Genomic DNA, 14,275 nt, shown 5'->3' on the forward strand with positions numbered 1-14,275 from the left:
GGCACATTTCTGGAGCATCTGCCAAGCTGAAATCCTGGCTGGAAGTGAGGTCCACAGTTTCTGGTATATATATATATTCATGTACATTCATATATGTATATATGTGTATTGTAACTGATAGAGATAAATACTGTATCACCTGACTTGAAAACTTTTTGTATATCCCCAGGAAGAATGTATAAAAGCCTTCCCTAGGGTCCTGCATCTGAGGCCTTGCATCAAGGAGGAAAACATAAGTTGGAAAACATGTTTGCAGATTCTCCTTCTTCTTCCCAGGTGCCATCATTTCCTCCAAGACCTTAGGGATGAAGTTAACTTTCATGTATTTGGTCCAACATCTGTGTCAAGCAAGTATTTGCATGAAAGCCATTTGGGATGAAGCAACTGGAATGTATTAGAATGTATGAAGCAACTGAATGTATAAGCATGGTGAAATGGCCAGAAAAAAAATTTATCCCAATGGGATATCATTCAAAGTTATTAAGGCATAACACCCTGTGTGTCAGTTCACAAACTCAGTATCAATAACTGTTATAGAACAATGCTGGTTGATGCAGCACAGACCTCCACAAATACACCTATTTACTATTCCCTGGAAAGCAATGGTTCTGCTGAAAACAGCAGAATCTTATTGAAGGCTCTGCATAGAAATTGTTTCTAATATATTTTACAAATTCACAGATCAATATTTCATAAAAATATCCTCATTTAAGTAGTCTCAATAAGTCAAGGTCAATGCCCAAACTGTTTCCCATTTCCATTCTGAACTTGCACCTTCCCACAGGTAATATTTACTGAACATGCTACCATATATAAATACATTACTTTTCATTATGCACTGGTCTTAGAACATGTGTTAATAGACAACATTCTTCTCTGTCTCAAGCATAAATCAACATCAAAACCAACTCTATGTTTTCTACTTGTCAAAATATATTAAACTTAAATTCCATGCACAGACCTCAGTGGCACTGGGGAATGAAGTTGCATAAGCCAGTAAACACACTCTGCAAAAGGCTTAAGTATTGCATGCACATACACATCACAGGACAAACAAAGCAGCACATGTGCTTTAAAATAATATGAGGAAAAAGCCTTCTAATGAAATTTACACTGGCCTTTTATACATCTATACTCTTTATCTTATATGTGATTGTACCACATACTTTAAAATTATTGGTAGCATAAGCTGGCTTTCCAGAGGGTTTGTTTTATTTGTACATGTATGTATGGAATGAACCTCAAACTCACAAGGTTTATATCAAAATCGGTTTATAGTTTCTTAAGGAAATGACATACATTTCTATACTGCTTGCATGGATTGTGTATAAATGTTCGCCTTCACTACATTCTTTTTTTTATTTCATTTTTTTATTGTAAAGATACTATACAGAGGGTTACAGTTACATGAGTGAGGTAATGAGTACACTTCCTCTTGAACATTGTTACCCCCTCCATTGTTTTCCCCCTACCATCCCATCCCCTCCCTCCCTCCCTCCCTTCCCCGAGGTTCTTTTTTTTTTTTTTTGATTGTGATTAAGTGATTACATAATTTCCGGAAATTCAGAGTATTGTGGAATAATGATGCTCATTTAAAGTCACAAGTTCATTCTAACTTTCCTGGAGCAAATTGTCTATCACAGTCTGTAATATATAACGGTGTTCACATGTTATATACCATATATGTGATCAGCAGCATGGGGATATTTAGTAGTGGTTCAACCAGATGAGTGGGAGTTCTTTGTTTCTTAAGTCCTGTTAGTTTTGTCATATCACCTAACATTTTGGATTTAGCATCCACTTATCAGGGAGACCATGTACTGTTTGTCTCTTCGTTCTTGGCTTACCTCACTCAACATGATTCCTTCTAGCTCCATCCATTTCCCTGCAAATGCCATTATTTTGTCATTTCTAATGGCTGCATAATATTCCATTGTGTATAGATACCACAATTTTTGGATCCATTCATCTGTGGTGGGGCATCTAGGTTGTTTCCATATCCTAGCTATTGCGAACAGTGCTGCAATAAACATGGAGGTGCACGTGTCCTTGTATATTGGTTCCTGTTGTTCAGGGTAGATGCCTAGAAGTGGTATGACTAGGTCGTAAGGGAGGTCAATCTTTAGCTTTCTAAGGACCCTCCAGACTGCTTTCCAAAGTGGTGTATAAGTGTACATTCCCACCAGCAGTGTAATGGGGTTCCTCTTTCTCCACATCCCCTCCAGCATTTGTCGTTGGCTGATTTGTGGATGTGGGACATTCTGACTGGGGTAAGGTGGTATCTTTATTTGCATTTCCTTCACCACCAGGGATGATGAACATTTCCTCATGTGTTTCTTTGCCATTTTTATTTCTTCATTTGAGAAGTCCCTCTTTAGTTCCCTTGCCCATTTAGTAATTAGTTTGTTAGGTTTGGGAGGGATTAGTTTCTTGAGTTACCTGTATATACAGGATGTTAACCCCTTGTCTGATATATTGCTGGTAAATATTTTTTCCCAATTAGTTGGTTGTCTTTCTAGCTTAGTTGCGATAGATTTAGCTGTGCAGAAGCTTTTTATTTTAAGGTAGTCCCATTTGTCGAGTCTCTCTCCAACTTGTTGTGACCCTGGGACTCTGTTCAGGAAGTTCCTTCCTGTGCCTATTAGTTCAAGTGTATCTCCTACTCTGTCCTGCAGTAAGTTTCAGAAATTCAGGTTTAATGTTAAGGTCTTTAATCCATTTTGAGTTGATGTTGGTGCATGGTGATAGGCTGGGGTCCACTTTTAGTTTTCTGCATGTGGCTGCCCAGTTTTCCCAGCACCAGTGGTTGAAGAGGCTGTGTTTCTTCCATTGTATGTCTTTGGCTCCTTTGTTGAATATCAGCTGGCTGTAGGCCTATGGATTTATTTCTGGATCTTCTATTCTGTTCCATTGGTCTTCGGGTCTGTTTTTGTGCCAGTACCATGCTGTCTCTGTTATTATAGCTCTGTAGTAGAGTTTGAAGTTCGGCATGGATAGCCCTCCCATATTGTCTTTCTCCCCTAGAATTGTTTTGGCTATTCTAGGTCTTTTGTTGTTCCATATGAATTTTTGGACTGTTTTCTGTATTTCAGTGATGTACGTCATTGGGATTTTAATAGGAATTGCATTGAATTTGTATATTAGTTTTGGAAGTATTACCATCTTTACTATATTAAGTCGGCCTATCCAGGAGCATGGGAGGTCTTTCCATTTCCTAGTGTCTTCTGCAATTTCTTTCTTAAACTTTTTATAGTTCTCATTAAATAGTTCTTTTACATCTTTGGTTAGGTTAATTCCTAAATATTTTATTTTTGGGGAGGTTATTGTGAATGGGGTTGCTCCCTTTATTTCCCTCTCTTCCTGTACATTATCAGTGTATAGGAAGGCAACTGATTTTTGTGGGTTTATTTTGTATCCTGCTATTTTGCCGAAGTGATTTATGATTTCTAAGAGTTTGGGGATGGAGTTTTTGGGATCGTGGAGGTATAGTATCATGTCGTCTGCAAAAAGGGATAGTTTAACTTCTTCTTTCCCCATGTGGATCCCTTTAATGTCTTTTTCTTGCCTTATTGCCCTGGCTAAGGGTTCTAGGACTATATTGAAGAGGAGTGGAGACAGTGGGCATCCTTGCCTTGTTCCTGATTTTAGGAGAATTGGTTGTAGCTTTTCCCCATTAAGTATAATATTGGCTATTGGTCTGTCATAAATGGCTTTTATTGTTTTTAGAAATGTTCCTTCTATTCCTATTTTCTCCAGAGCTTTTAGCATGAATGAATGTTGAATTTTATCAAAGGCCTTTTCTGCATCTGTGGCGATAATCATGTGATTCTTGACCTTGGCTCTGTTGATATGTTGAATTACATTTATTGACTTACGTATGTTAAACCATCCCTGTGTCTCTGGGATGAAGCCTACCTGGTCATAGTGTATTATTTTTTTATGTGTTTCTGGATTCTGTTAGCTAGAATCTTGTTAAGGATCTTTGCATCTGTGTTCATCAAGGAAATTGGCCTGTAATTCTCCTTTTTGGTTGGGGCTTTGCCTGGTTTGGGGATGAGTGTGATATTGGCTTCGTAGAATGAGTTTGGGATAGCTCCCTCCTTCTCTGTTTCTCTGAAGAGCTTGAGGAGTATGGGTATTAGTTCTTGTTTAAAGGTCTTATAGAATTCTGCTGTGAATCCATCTGGTCCTGGGCTTTTTTTTTGTTGGAAGACTTTTGATAGCTTCCTGTATCTCATTATAGGATATTGGCTTATTTAATTGGTTAACTTCTTCTTTGCTCAGTTTGGGCAACTTGTATTTCTCTAAAAATGCATCCATTTCTGCCCGATTTTCTTCCTTTAGAGAGTATAGCTTTTGAAAGTAGTCTGTTAGAATTGTTTGGATATCTTGGGTACGTGTTGTGATGTTTCCCGTGGCATCCCTAATCCTATTAATATGGGTTGCCTCTCTTCTTTTTTAAATTAATCTTGCCAACGGGCCATCAATTTTGTTTATTTTTTCAAAGAACCAGCTTTTTGTTTGGTTTATTTTGGTTATGATTTTCTGATTTTCTAATTGGTTAATCTCTGCTCTTAATTTGGTTATCTGGCTTCGTCTAGTAGCTTTAAGTCCCATTTTTTCTTGTTTTTCTAGCTGTTTTAATTGCAACATGAGATTATTTACTTGGTCTGTCTCCATTCTCTTGATGTGGGCACTGAGGGCAATAAATTTGCCCCTCAGGACTGCTTTTGCTGTGTCCCACAAGTTTCTTTGTGAGGTGTTTTCATTTTCATTGAGTTGTAGGAAATGTTTTATTTCTTCTCTGATCTCTTCTGTTACCCAGGCATTGTTAAGGAGTGTGCTGTTCAATTTCCATGTATTAGAGAAATTTCTGCGGTATGCTTTATTATTGAGAGCTAGCTTGATTCCATTGTGGTCAGATAGGATACAGGGGATTATGTCGATCCCTTTGTATTTGCTTAAGTTCCTTGCATGAACTATGATATGGTCTATTTTGGAGAAAGTTCCATGAGCTGCTGAGAAGAATGTGTACTGTGTTGTTTTAGGGTGAAATACTCGGTAGATGTCAGTTAATTCCACTTGAAGTATGGCCTCACTTAATTCGGTAGCTTCTTTGCCAATCCTCTGGTTGGTAGATCTGTCCTTTGGTGAGAGTGGTGTGTTAAAGTCTCCTAGTATTATCGTATTGGGATCTATTTTATTCTGTAAGTTTGAGAGCATTTGTTTGACATATCTGGGTGCACCAATATTTGGGGCATATAAGTTGATGATGGTTATATCCTCCTCTTGGATTGTTCCCTTTATTAATATGTAGTGTCCGTCCTTGTCTTTCTGTACTGATTTTAATAAAAAGTTTATTTTGTCAGATATCACGATAGCTACACCTGCTTTCTTACTGGGGGCATTTGATTGGTAGATCCTTTTCCACCCCTTCACTCTGACTTTGTGTGTTTGGTTGAGAGGTGGGTCTCTTGAAGGCAACAGATGGATGGGTCTTGTTTTCTGATCCAGTCCTCAGTTCGTTTTCTTTTAATTGGCAAATTCAGCCCATTTATATTAAGAGAAAGTATAGAGAGATGCATTGTTGTCCCTGCCATTCCGTTTTCCTAAGTTTTTCTTCTTTCCTTTCCTCCTGTGCTTGCTCAGTTAGACTTTGAGTAATGCCTGTTTGGGGCAGGTCCCAGTTCCTGGTTGCGTTCTTCAGGTTGTGTCTCCCCTCTTAGAATTCTTTGTAATGCTGGCTTAATGTTTATGTATTCATTTAGTTTTTCTTTGCTATTAAAAGTTTTCAGTTCTCCATCGAATGTGAATGCTAGCTTTGCCAGGTATATTAGTCTGGGTTGGCAGTTATTGGCTCTCAGGGCTCATATGGTGCTTTCACGGGATTTTCTTGCATTCATTGTTTGTGTGGAGAGATCTGCAGTGATTCTAATTTTTTCCCGTTGTAGTATAGCTCCTTCTTCATTTTTGCTGCATGCAGGATTGTTTCCTTATTATTCAGATCTATCATTTTTACTATAATGTGTCTAGAAGTGCTTCTCCTGGGATCTTGCTTGTTGGGTGTTCTATAAGCTTCTGTAATGTAGTTAAGATGGTCGTTTTTGAGGTGGGGAAAATTTTCATTGATTATCTTGTTAAATAGGTGTTGCATTCCCTTGCTCTGGAATTCCTCACCTTCATCCACTCCGATTATGTGAAGGTTAAATTTCGTGGCATTATGTGCTTGCTCTTGAATTTCCCTTTGGTTTAATTTGAGTGATTTTTCCATATCTGTCACTTTTTGGTCCAGTTGGTGTATTCTGTCTTCTGTATCTGACACTCTACCTTCCATTTCATTCACTCTGTTGACCGTGGCTTCTATTGTGGTTTGCATGGAGGAAATGGAACCCTTTATGGATTCAATGTTGGTTCTCAGAGTACTGATCTCACTTCTCAATGAGGTATGCATTACCTCTAATTTGGCATTTATCTCACTTCAAATTGAGGTTTGTGCAGCTTCTATTTTTGCATCCAACTCTTGTTTGATATCCTGTATCTCTTTTGATAGTTCATCCTTGTGCTCTTTCAATTTCTGATCAATTTCTCGCTTTATTTCTTGAGTCATTGCCTCCAGCAACCTTTGGATATAGCTTTTGTCTTCCATTCCTGCTTTGCTCCCACTGGGGCTCTCCCCTGCGTGGCTGCTGGCTTTTGAGGTGAGCTTGCTGTCCTGGGTGGTGGTAAACCTTGTGATTTTTCTCTGTGATTTTTGCATGGGGGATCAGGAGACTGCTCTTCAATTTTGTTTTGGTGTATCTGTCTTTGCTTGGTTGCTGATTCTGTATTGGTAGAGAGAGTCTGTGCCTGATCTGGGTTCTGTTGGGAGCCTATTTCTAGCTGCTATTCTGACTTAGGATTCTCAGCTCTCTGCTGTAGATTGCTGGCAATTCCCACCTTTGGAAGGGTTGAGCAGCCTAGACTGCTTGTGTTTGCTCCTATGGGTGCTCTTGGGAAGATCAGATGCTCTGGATGCACTCTCCCAAATACTGGAGTCTGCTATGGGTTCCTGATGTGTTTTTGTTTGTTTGTTTTAGGCTGGTTGTGGGCTTGAACTCTAGGTTTGGGTGCTGTCCCTCAGCTCTTCAGCTCAAGGCTGGCACCCTACCTTTTGAGCTACAGCACCACTTCTGACCCTTTTTGCTTTTGTGATGCTGAGGAATCAGATCCAGGGCCTCATACATCCAAGACTATCACTCTATTGCTGAGCCACCTTATCAGCCTGAGCTCCTGCTTACTATCAGGTGCTGGCAGCCTGTGTTGCCCAATTCCCAGCCTAGGGTATATGGGTGGAGTTTTGGTGGGGTTTGGGCTTCTCTTGTCCTGAGCCTCCAGGTCTTTTGTTGTCACAGGCTTGCTTCCCAGGGAGTGTTGTTTCCTGATTTTCTCCCCTCTGTTGAGGCATATGCTCAGGTTTTTACTTCAGTTGAGAGGAGTTGGTTGTGTTGTTCAGGTGCCGGATCCCCGGGTCTGGTTCCGGCCCCAGCCTGGAGCGTGCTCATTAGGCCTGTGCTGATGTGTATACCACCTAGGTTATGCAGCCTGGAGGACACAGTTCAAATTTCTTCTATTGTTGGTAGTCTTGACCCAGGGGCGCTGTTCCTGGCTTGGGCATTTAAGCTCCCTTCCAGGGGCACTCTTGCTCTGGCCTGGCCAGCAGAGTGTGCTCCACGGGCTGGTGGAGCTCTCGAACAGTTCCAAGTTTTAGTGGGTCCTGTGGTCTGGGTGTTGGGGTAGGGAGTCTAGGTCAGGGTCTGGGGATTCCCTCCAGCTCTGGTCTCCCTTGAGGGATACACTGTCCCCTGTGGGGTACTCACCCTGGAGTTGGTTGTTTCTGTGTGGTGTAGGTCATCAGTTGTTGCAATCCGAGTTCAGTTGGGATGGTTGCAGGCTGGGTTGGGCGATGGTGGCTCTGTGTGATTCTTTTCTGTCTCTGCCTCTATCGAAGCTGTCGGGTCAACAGTGTCCACGCTCATGCGGCTTCTTCTCGGGTTGTAGAGATCCAGTGGTTCTGACACCGGTGCCTCAGGCAACTTCTGCGTGGGTGATCTGCAGGCAGCCCCCTGTGCCTCTGGGACCCGGGCGGCCCCCACCAGGTCGTTGCGATCGCGATCAGGGGGGTGGTCTGCCGACAGGTCCCTTTGTCACGCTGCTGGTGCCAGGCGGCTTTGGCGGGATGGAGCCTCTCTGCTCGGGTGAAGAGTGAGGGGTGGGAGTGGGATCCTCGTGGAGACTCCTGGCTGGTAGGTTTCTCTGTTCCTGGTGATCCGCTGTTCTGCAAACTGTTACCTGGTGATCTGCAAGTGGCACCCTGTGTCTCTGGGGCTCCGGCAGCCCCCGCCGGGCCGGCTGGCCCGCGGCTTGGCGCACTGCTGCACGGCCAGTAAAGGTTGGGGGAGGGGTCTTCACTCTTCTCTGTTCTGAAATTCTTCTTTTCCTCTCTTTCTTTTTTTGTTATTTTCCACCTCTGGTTTTTCTCTGAGTGTTCGTCTTTTTGTTGTTGTCGGTCTCTTGAGGAGATTAAGCATTGGAACTTGAACTCTCTTTTTGGTTGGAGAGAGCTGTGGCGTTTCCCTACTGCCCCGTCGCCATCTTGGTCCCCCCCTTGCCTTCACTACATTCTTGCCAGCATTTGTTATTTGTGTTTTAGATGATAGAAACTGTCATTGGATTGTGATAAAATTCAATGTCCTTTGGCTTTGTATTTCCTTTCAGTCAAAGGTGTTGAAGATATCTTTGTGTATTGTTACTGTAGATCAAATTTCTGTATTTGAGCAGTATGTTTAACTTCATTGTTCAATGTATTAATTGACAGTTAACTCATTAAGAGTTTAGTTTTCTCAGCTTTATGTATATTCTCGTTATTAATCACATGCCAGATGGTTAGCTAAAAAATTCTGTAGGCCATCTACTCACTCTAATGAGTGTTTACTTTGATGTGCTGAAGGTTTTAGTTTGGTACAATCCTATTTTCAATTCTTACTCTTACTTACTGAATTATTTGAAATTTTTATCAGGAGGTTACCATGAAATCAGTAGTGTAGTGTTTTAAATCTAAATTTAAATTTCTGGGTTCTATAAAAACAAGGGATGTTCACAACTTATGACATAGTAGAATAGTTGGATACAGGAAAAGATGGCTGGAATTATGGTCACAGAGAGAGAATTTCTGTGAGTAGAAACATTCAATCACCACACATGCTGCCCTTGTGTGTACACACGTTGATCCTTTGCAGCCAGAGGGATCCTGCTTGGCTCATAGACTAGTCGTCTTCCTATAGCCAGAAGTTGTTTCCAGGACAAAGAATGGAAGTTTGTAAGGTGAAGCATTTATTCCATTAGTGTTTTTAATACTGAACAATGTATTAAATACAAATTTTCCACATAAACTAATAGGAAATCTAGTGCATCTCTGATCAAAATGAAAAATTCAGGGAAGATTTTACCTGTTATTGGAGGAGCAGATATAGCATCTCTATCTCCTTAGAAAAATTGTATGTTACATTGTCATCCCTGATGCCATTTGTGTATCACAGAAAAAAACATTGGCATTGTGATCTGACACAGGTGTTTTACAAGATGTTCTAGAAGTAGACTTGTTAAAGTTAGTGAATTCTTCAAAGTATTTAATTCACCTTTCCTGTCCATCTGTCGGAAGTTTGCCAACACCTAATAGGCACTGAACTGTTTGTTTGAATTATAATAATAATAATTATAATAATAATAACATGTGATGCTTCACTTGCAGGAAAAGCTTAGGAAATAAAGCCTTTGAAGTGGGGTGCTTAGAGAAGCACCCTCATTGGTGATTGCAGGTGCCATATATTACGAGCCACAGAGGTGCCAGCTTAGGATGATCCTGTGGAGTGTGCTGTCCATGGCTGTGGGATCTTCTTTGTGACTTTATTATCTTATGAAGATATTGTTTTCTGCATATATCAATTATTTGAGGCATGACAAAATGAAGAATTATTCATGAAGGGGCACTGGGTTTTATCCGAAAGGAATATCCCTAACTTACATACAGACAGAGCAAAGATAGTCTAGAACAGAGTGAGAGACTCTACTCACAAAGGATTATCTGGGAAGGGGCTGGCTGGCCTCATACATTGGGTAGACATGAATCAACTACAGTCTAAGAGCATTACACCATATGCTGCGCATAGTTTATTGAGATGATCAAGAAAATCCAAGTTCTTCTGGGCTCCAGGAAATGGATAGTTGTCATTAACACCAGAAATCTTATACAAGCTCAGTAAGTGTGAAGCCCTCATGGACTCTATCCAGTTTGAACTTCATATGACAAACTCACAAAATGAATGTATTTTGGTCTGCAGAGAGGGTACTTTTCTTTAGCATGGTGATATTTTGTATGCACCTTAGAACCCTGAGGTGTAGGCCTTTCTCTATAGGAGGAAGATATAGTAGGATAGGTATTGTTTTGACCTCCAGTTGAGACTGCAGCTCAGAACTGAATTCTATAACAAACCATCATCATAACAGAGAAAGGAGGTTGTGTGACTTTCAGAAAAGGATAGAACTATTAACAACTCTTTTTCTCTGGATTTCTCCCTAGACGGTAGGTACCATCAGTAACTATTTGGGTTTCCTATAATGTCACTGCCTAGGCAGCCAGAAGGTCTTAGCTTGTGTTGTGCTTGTCGTTGAACTGACAGTAACAAACTCTCATCTCCAGCCATTACAGGGTTATAAGGGAGGATGAGGGGAATATATGCTCTATTTTGGACTCTGGTTCCCTCCTATCTACCTCAAATGACATACCCTGTAACTCTACCAAGTGGCAAGATGATTACTGAGAGATCTCTCAATGCCTACATTGCACCTGGCTCCTGGCTCATCTAAAACTCTGCAAGTCTTAGTCAAACCTGGAATGCCTTATACATCTTCCCCTGACCCAGATAGATGTACAAGAATTCAGCAAAGCCAAGCCTGATGGTTCACATCTTGGATGTGAAAAAAGAGAGTATATCTAGGTGGAAGGAAAGGGATATTAACAGAAAAACAAAGGAGGAGGCAACAGTGCTTGATAGGAAATGTACTCATTACCTTGCTCATGTAACTGTAATCTTTCTGTACAGTATTTTTAAAATAAAAATGCATTTTAAAATAACATAGAGACAAAACTCATCTATAACTCTATATCATACATAGAATCATCATGTAGTTTTTTAAGAGAAATTGACATGATTGTAAAATTGATATGGAGACACAAAGGGCCTAAAATGCAAAACAAATGAAAATATGGAAATATTGCTACTGTATGATTTCAAGACTTGCTACTATAAAGCTACAATCTATGCTACTGGCATAATTATATTTCAGAATTGAAGGCTCAAAAATAGATCCACATTTAGAGATAAAGTAAAATCCAAGAAGTGTTTATATAGATTATTACTATAAAATTCTGTCTGTATCTGTGTCTGTGTGTGCATGTGCAAGCATGCATGCATGTGTTCACATGCCAGTTTGGGGCCTGAATTCGGGGCCTGGTGATGTCCATTAGCTTTTTTGCTTATAACTGACACTCTTCCACTGGTGATCAGTTGGAGATAAAGAGTCTCACAGACTTTCCTGACCAGGATGACTTTATTTTATATACATATATACATATATATATGTATATACATATATATGCATACATGCCTATATATATATATATATATATATATTTGTACATACTTATATACATATATATATATGTGCATATGTACATTTATGTATATATCCATATATATGTATATATCTACATATGTATATACATATATGTGTATAAATACATATATATACAAATGTGTGTATATATATAAATATATATTAACATATAAATATATATATAGTAAAAGTGTTGTACAGAGGGGTTACAGTTACATGAATAGGTAATGAGTACATTTCGTAGACAGCATTGTTACCTCCTCCTTTGTTTTCCCCCACCATCACTTCCCTCCCCACTTCCCCGACTCCTCTAGTCCTCCCCCACTCCGACATTGTAAAGTTCGTTTTCAACATAGTGTCCTGTACATCTCGTCATCACAATGGATCAGCCAGCATCCCCATTTAACCGTTTCCTAATATCCCTTCCCCTCCCCAAATTACAAAAAATTATATACAAGGTGCAGAACACTGGTATCAAATCTAGTGAAAACAGAGGTTATACCATGGGGGAAGAACATACACAAGAAAAAAATCACAGAGTGCATTGTAAGTACAATAAAAACGTTAACAAGAAAGAAAAAAAAACTTGTAGCCCTGTCTTGGGGTACATTTTGCTTAACTTTGTCTCATGTGGTCATATGTACTTAGCCTATGACCTTCTCTGCTTGTCCTAAACATGTAGTAGTGATTGCAAAAAAGGGCCTGGCTTACTTCACTTAATATAATGTTTTCCAAATCTTTCCATTTCCTAACAAAAGTGGCAATGTCATTCTTTCTGACAGAGGCATAGAATTACACTGTATACTGCAGATCTTCTGCAAGGCAAAGGAAATAGCTAGCAAGATCAACAGGAAACCCATGCATGGACTGGGAGAAGATCTTCACCAATCATACAATAGACAAGGGTCTCATATCTAAAATATACTTAGAACTCAAACTAAATCCCCCAACAACAAATCCTCAAAGAAACAACTGCCCGATTAATTAATGGGCTGAAGATTTAAATAGAGACTTCTCTGAAGAGGAAATAAGAATGGCCAATAGACACATGAGGAAATGCTCAACTTCTCTAACCATACAAGAAATGCCCATCAAAATAACATTGAGATTCCACCTCAACCCAGTTAGAAAGGCTATAATAAAGAAATCTAGTAAAGACAGATCTGGAGGGGATGTGGCCAAAAGGGAACCCTACTGCATTGTTGGTGGGAGTGTAAATTTGTTCAGCCACTCTAGAAAGGAGTATGGAGGTTCCTCAAAAGACTGCGCATAGAACTCCCTAGGACCCAGCAAACACACTTTTGGGCACTTACCCAAACTATCACAAACAAGGGCTACCAGCACAACCATATTTATTGTAGCATTATTTAACATAGCTAAGATATGGCACCAACCCCTATGCCCCTCAGTAGATGACTGGACCAGGCTGGCATTAAACCACAGTCCTCATTTATTTCTCTGGTCCTGCCTTCCCTTGTCTTCACCTGGGATGCATCGTGTATTCATTTAATCAAACTGGACTTCACCAAATCACAAATCAGATAGGAGGAAGCACTTAGATTTCTTCTGTGTTTACATAAGATTTCTTTAATTCTTTCCTTTTTTCAGTCATCAAAATTGAACTCAGGGCCTGTGTACTGTCCTAGCTTTAGTTTTCTACAGGTGATTAACCAATAATACCAATTTTGCCAGCACCATTTATTGAAGAGGCTGTCTTTCTTTCAATCTATTTTTTAGCTCCCTTATTAAATATTAGGAGGCTATAGGTCTGTGGGTTCATTTCTGGGTTTTTAGTTCTATTCCATTGGTCCTCAAGTCTGTTCTTGTGCTTGTCCTAGACATACACTAGTTATTGCAAATAAGGGAAACTATGGGACCTATGTTTCTTTGGGCCGGGCTATTCTATACTGAGTACTACTACAGGGAATAATATGCCAGTGTCAAAATAATAAACACAACAAATAATCTACCACTGAGGGCTATTCATTCACAATTCAATTGATAAATTATTTTAGGCAGTTCTTATGTACATAGCCTCTGGTAAAGACTAAAAATACAATGATAAGAAAGACAAAGTTTATTCCTAACTGTAAAGTTTTGCATGGAAAAGAGACACTATGCTGGTAGCTCATGCCTATGGTCCTAACTACTCAAGAGCCTCATGTGGTAAAGAACTAGCCATGAGAAAAACATACAACCTCAGGGCACCTTTACAATCCTTATTTCAAGCACCAATAGTGGTACTAAATAAACAAAGAAATAAGAGGCACAATTATCACACAAACCACATGACTGACATTGATACACAGCAAGGAAGAAAAAGAAGGTACTACTCACCTATCCAGATCCACAGTCTAAGAACAAGATGGGGAAAAAGTGTTCCCAGAAGAACAAACAGGAGCACAGGGGACCCAAGAAACTTTCCAACAGCAACCTCTTATGGGTAGGCACAGTTAAGTATCACACCTTCCTTCTTGCTCTGAAGAATGCTATGACCAATTACAGAAAGCCTAAGGGGTTAGGTGATTCACAAAGGAATGGAATGATACCTTCTATAGTTTTC

This window comes from Dipodomys merriami, unplaced genomic scaffold (genome assembly GCF_024711535.1).
Source record: "Dipodomys merriami isolate MVZ:Mamm:240054 unplaced genomic scaffold, mDipMer1.0.p SCAF_233, whole genome shotgun sequence".
NCBI lineage: Eukaryota > Metazoa > Chordata > Mammalia > Rodentia > Heteromyidae > Dipodomys > Dipodomys merriami.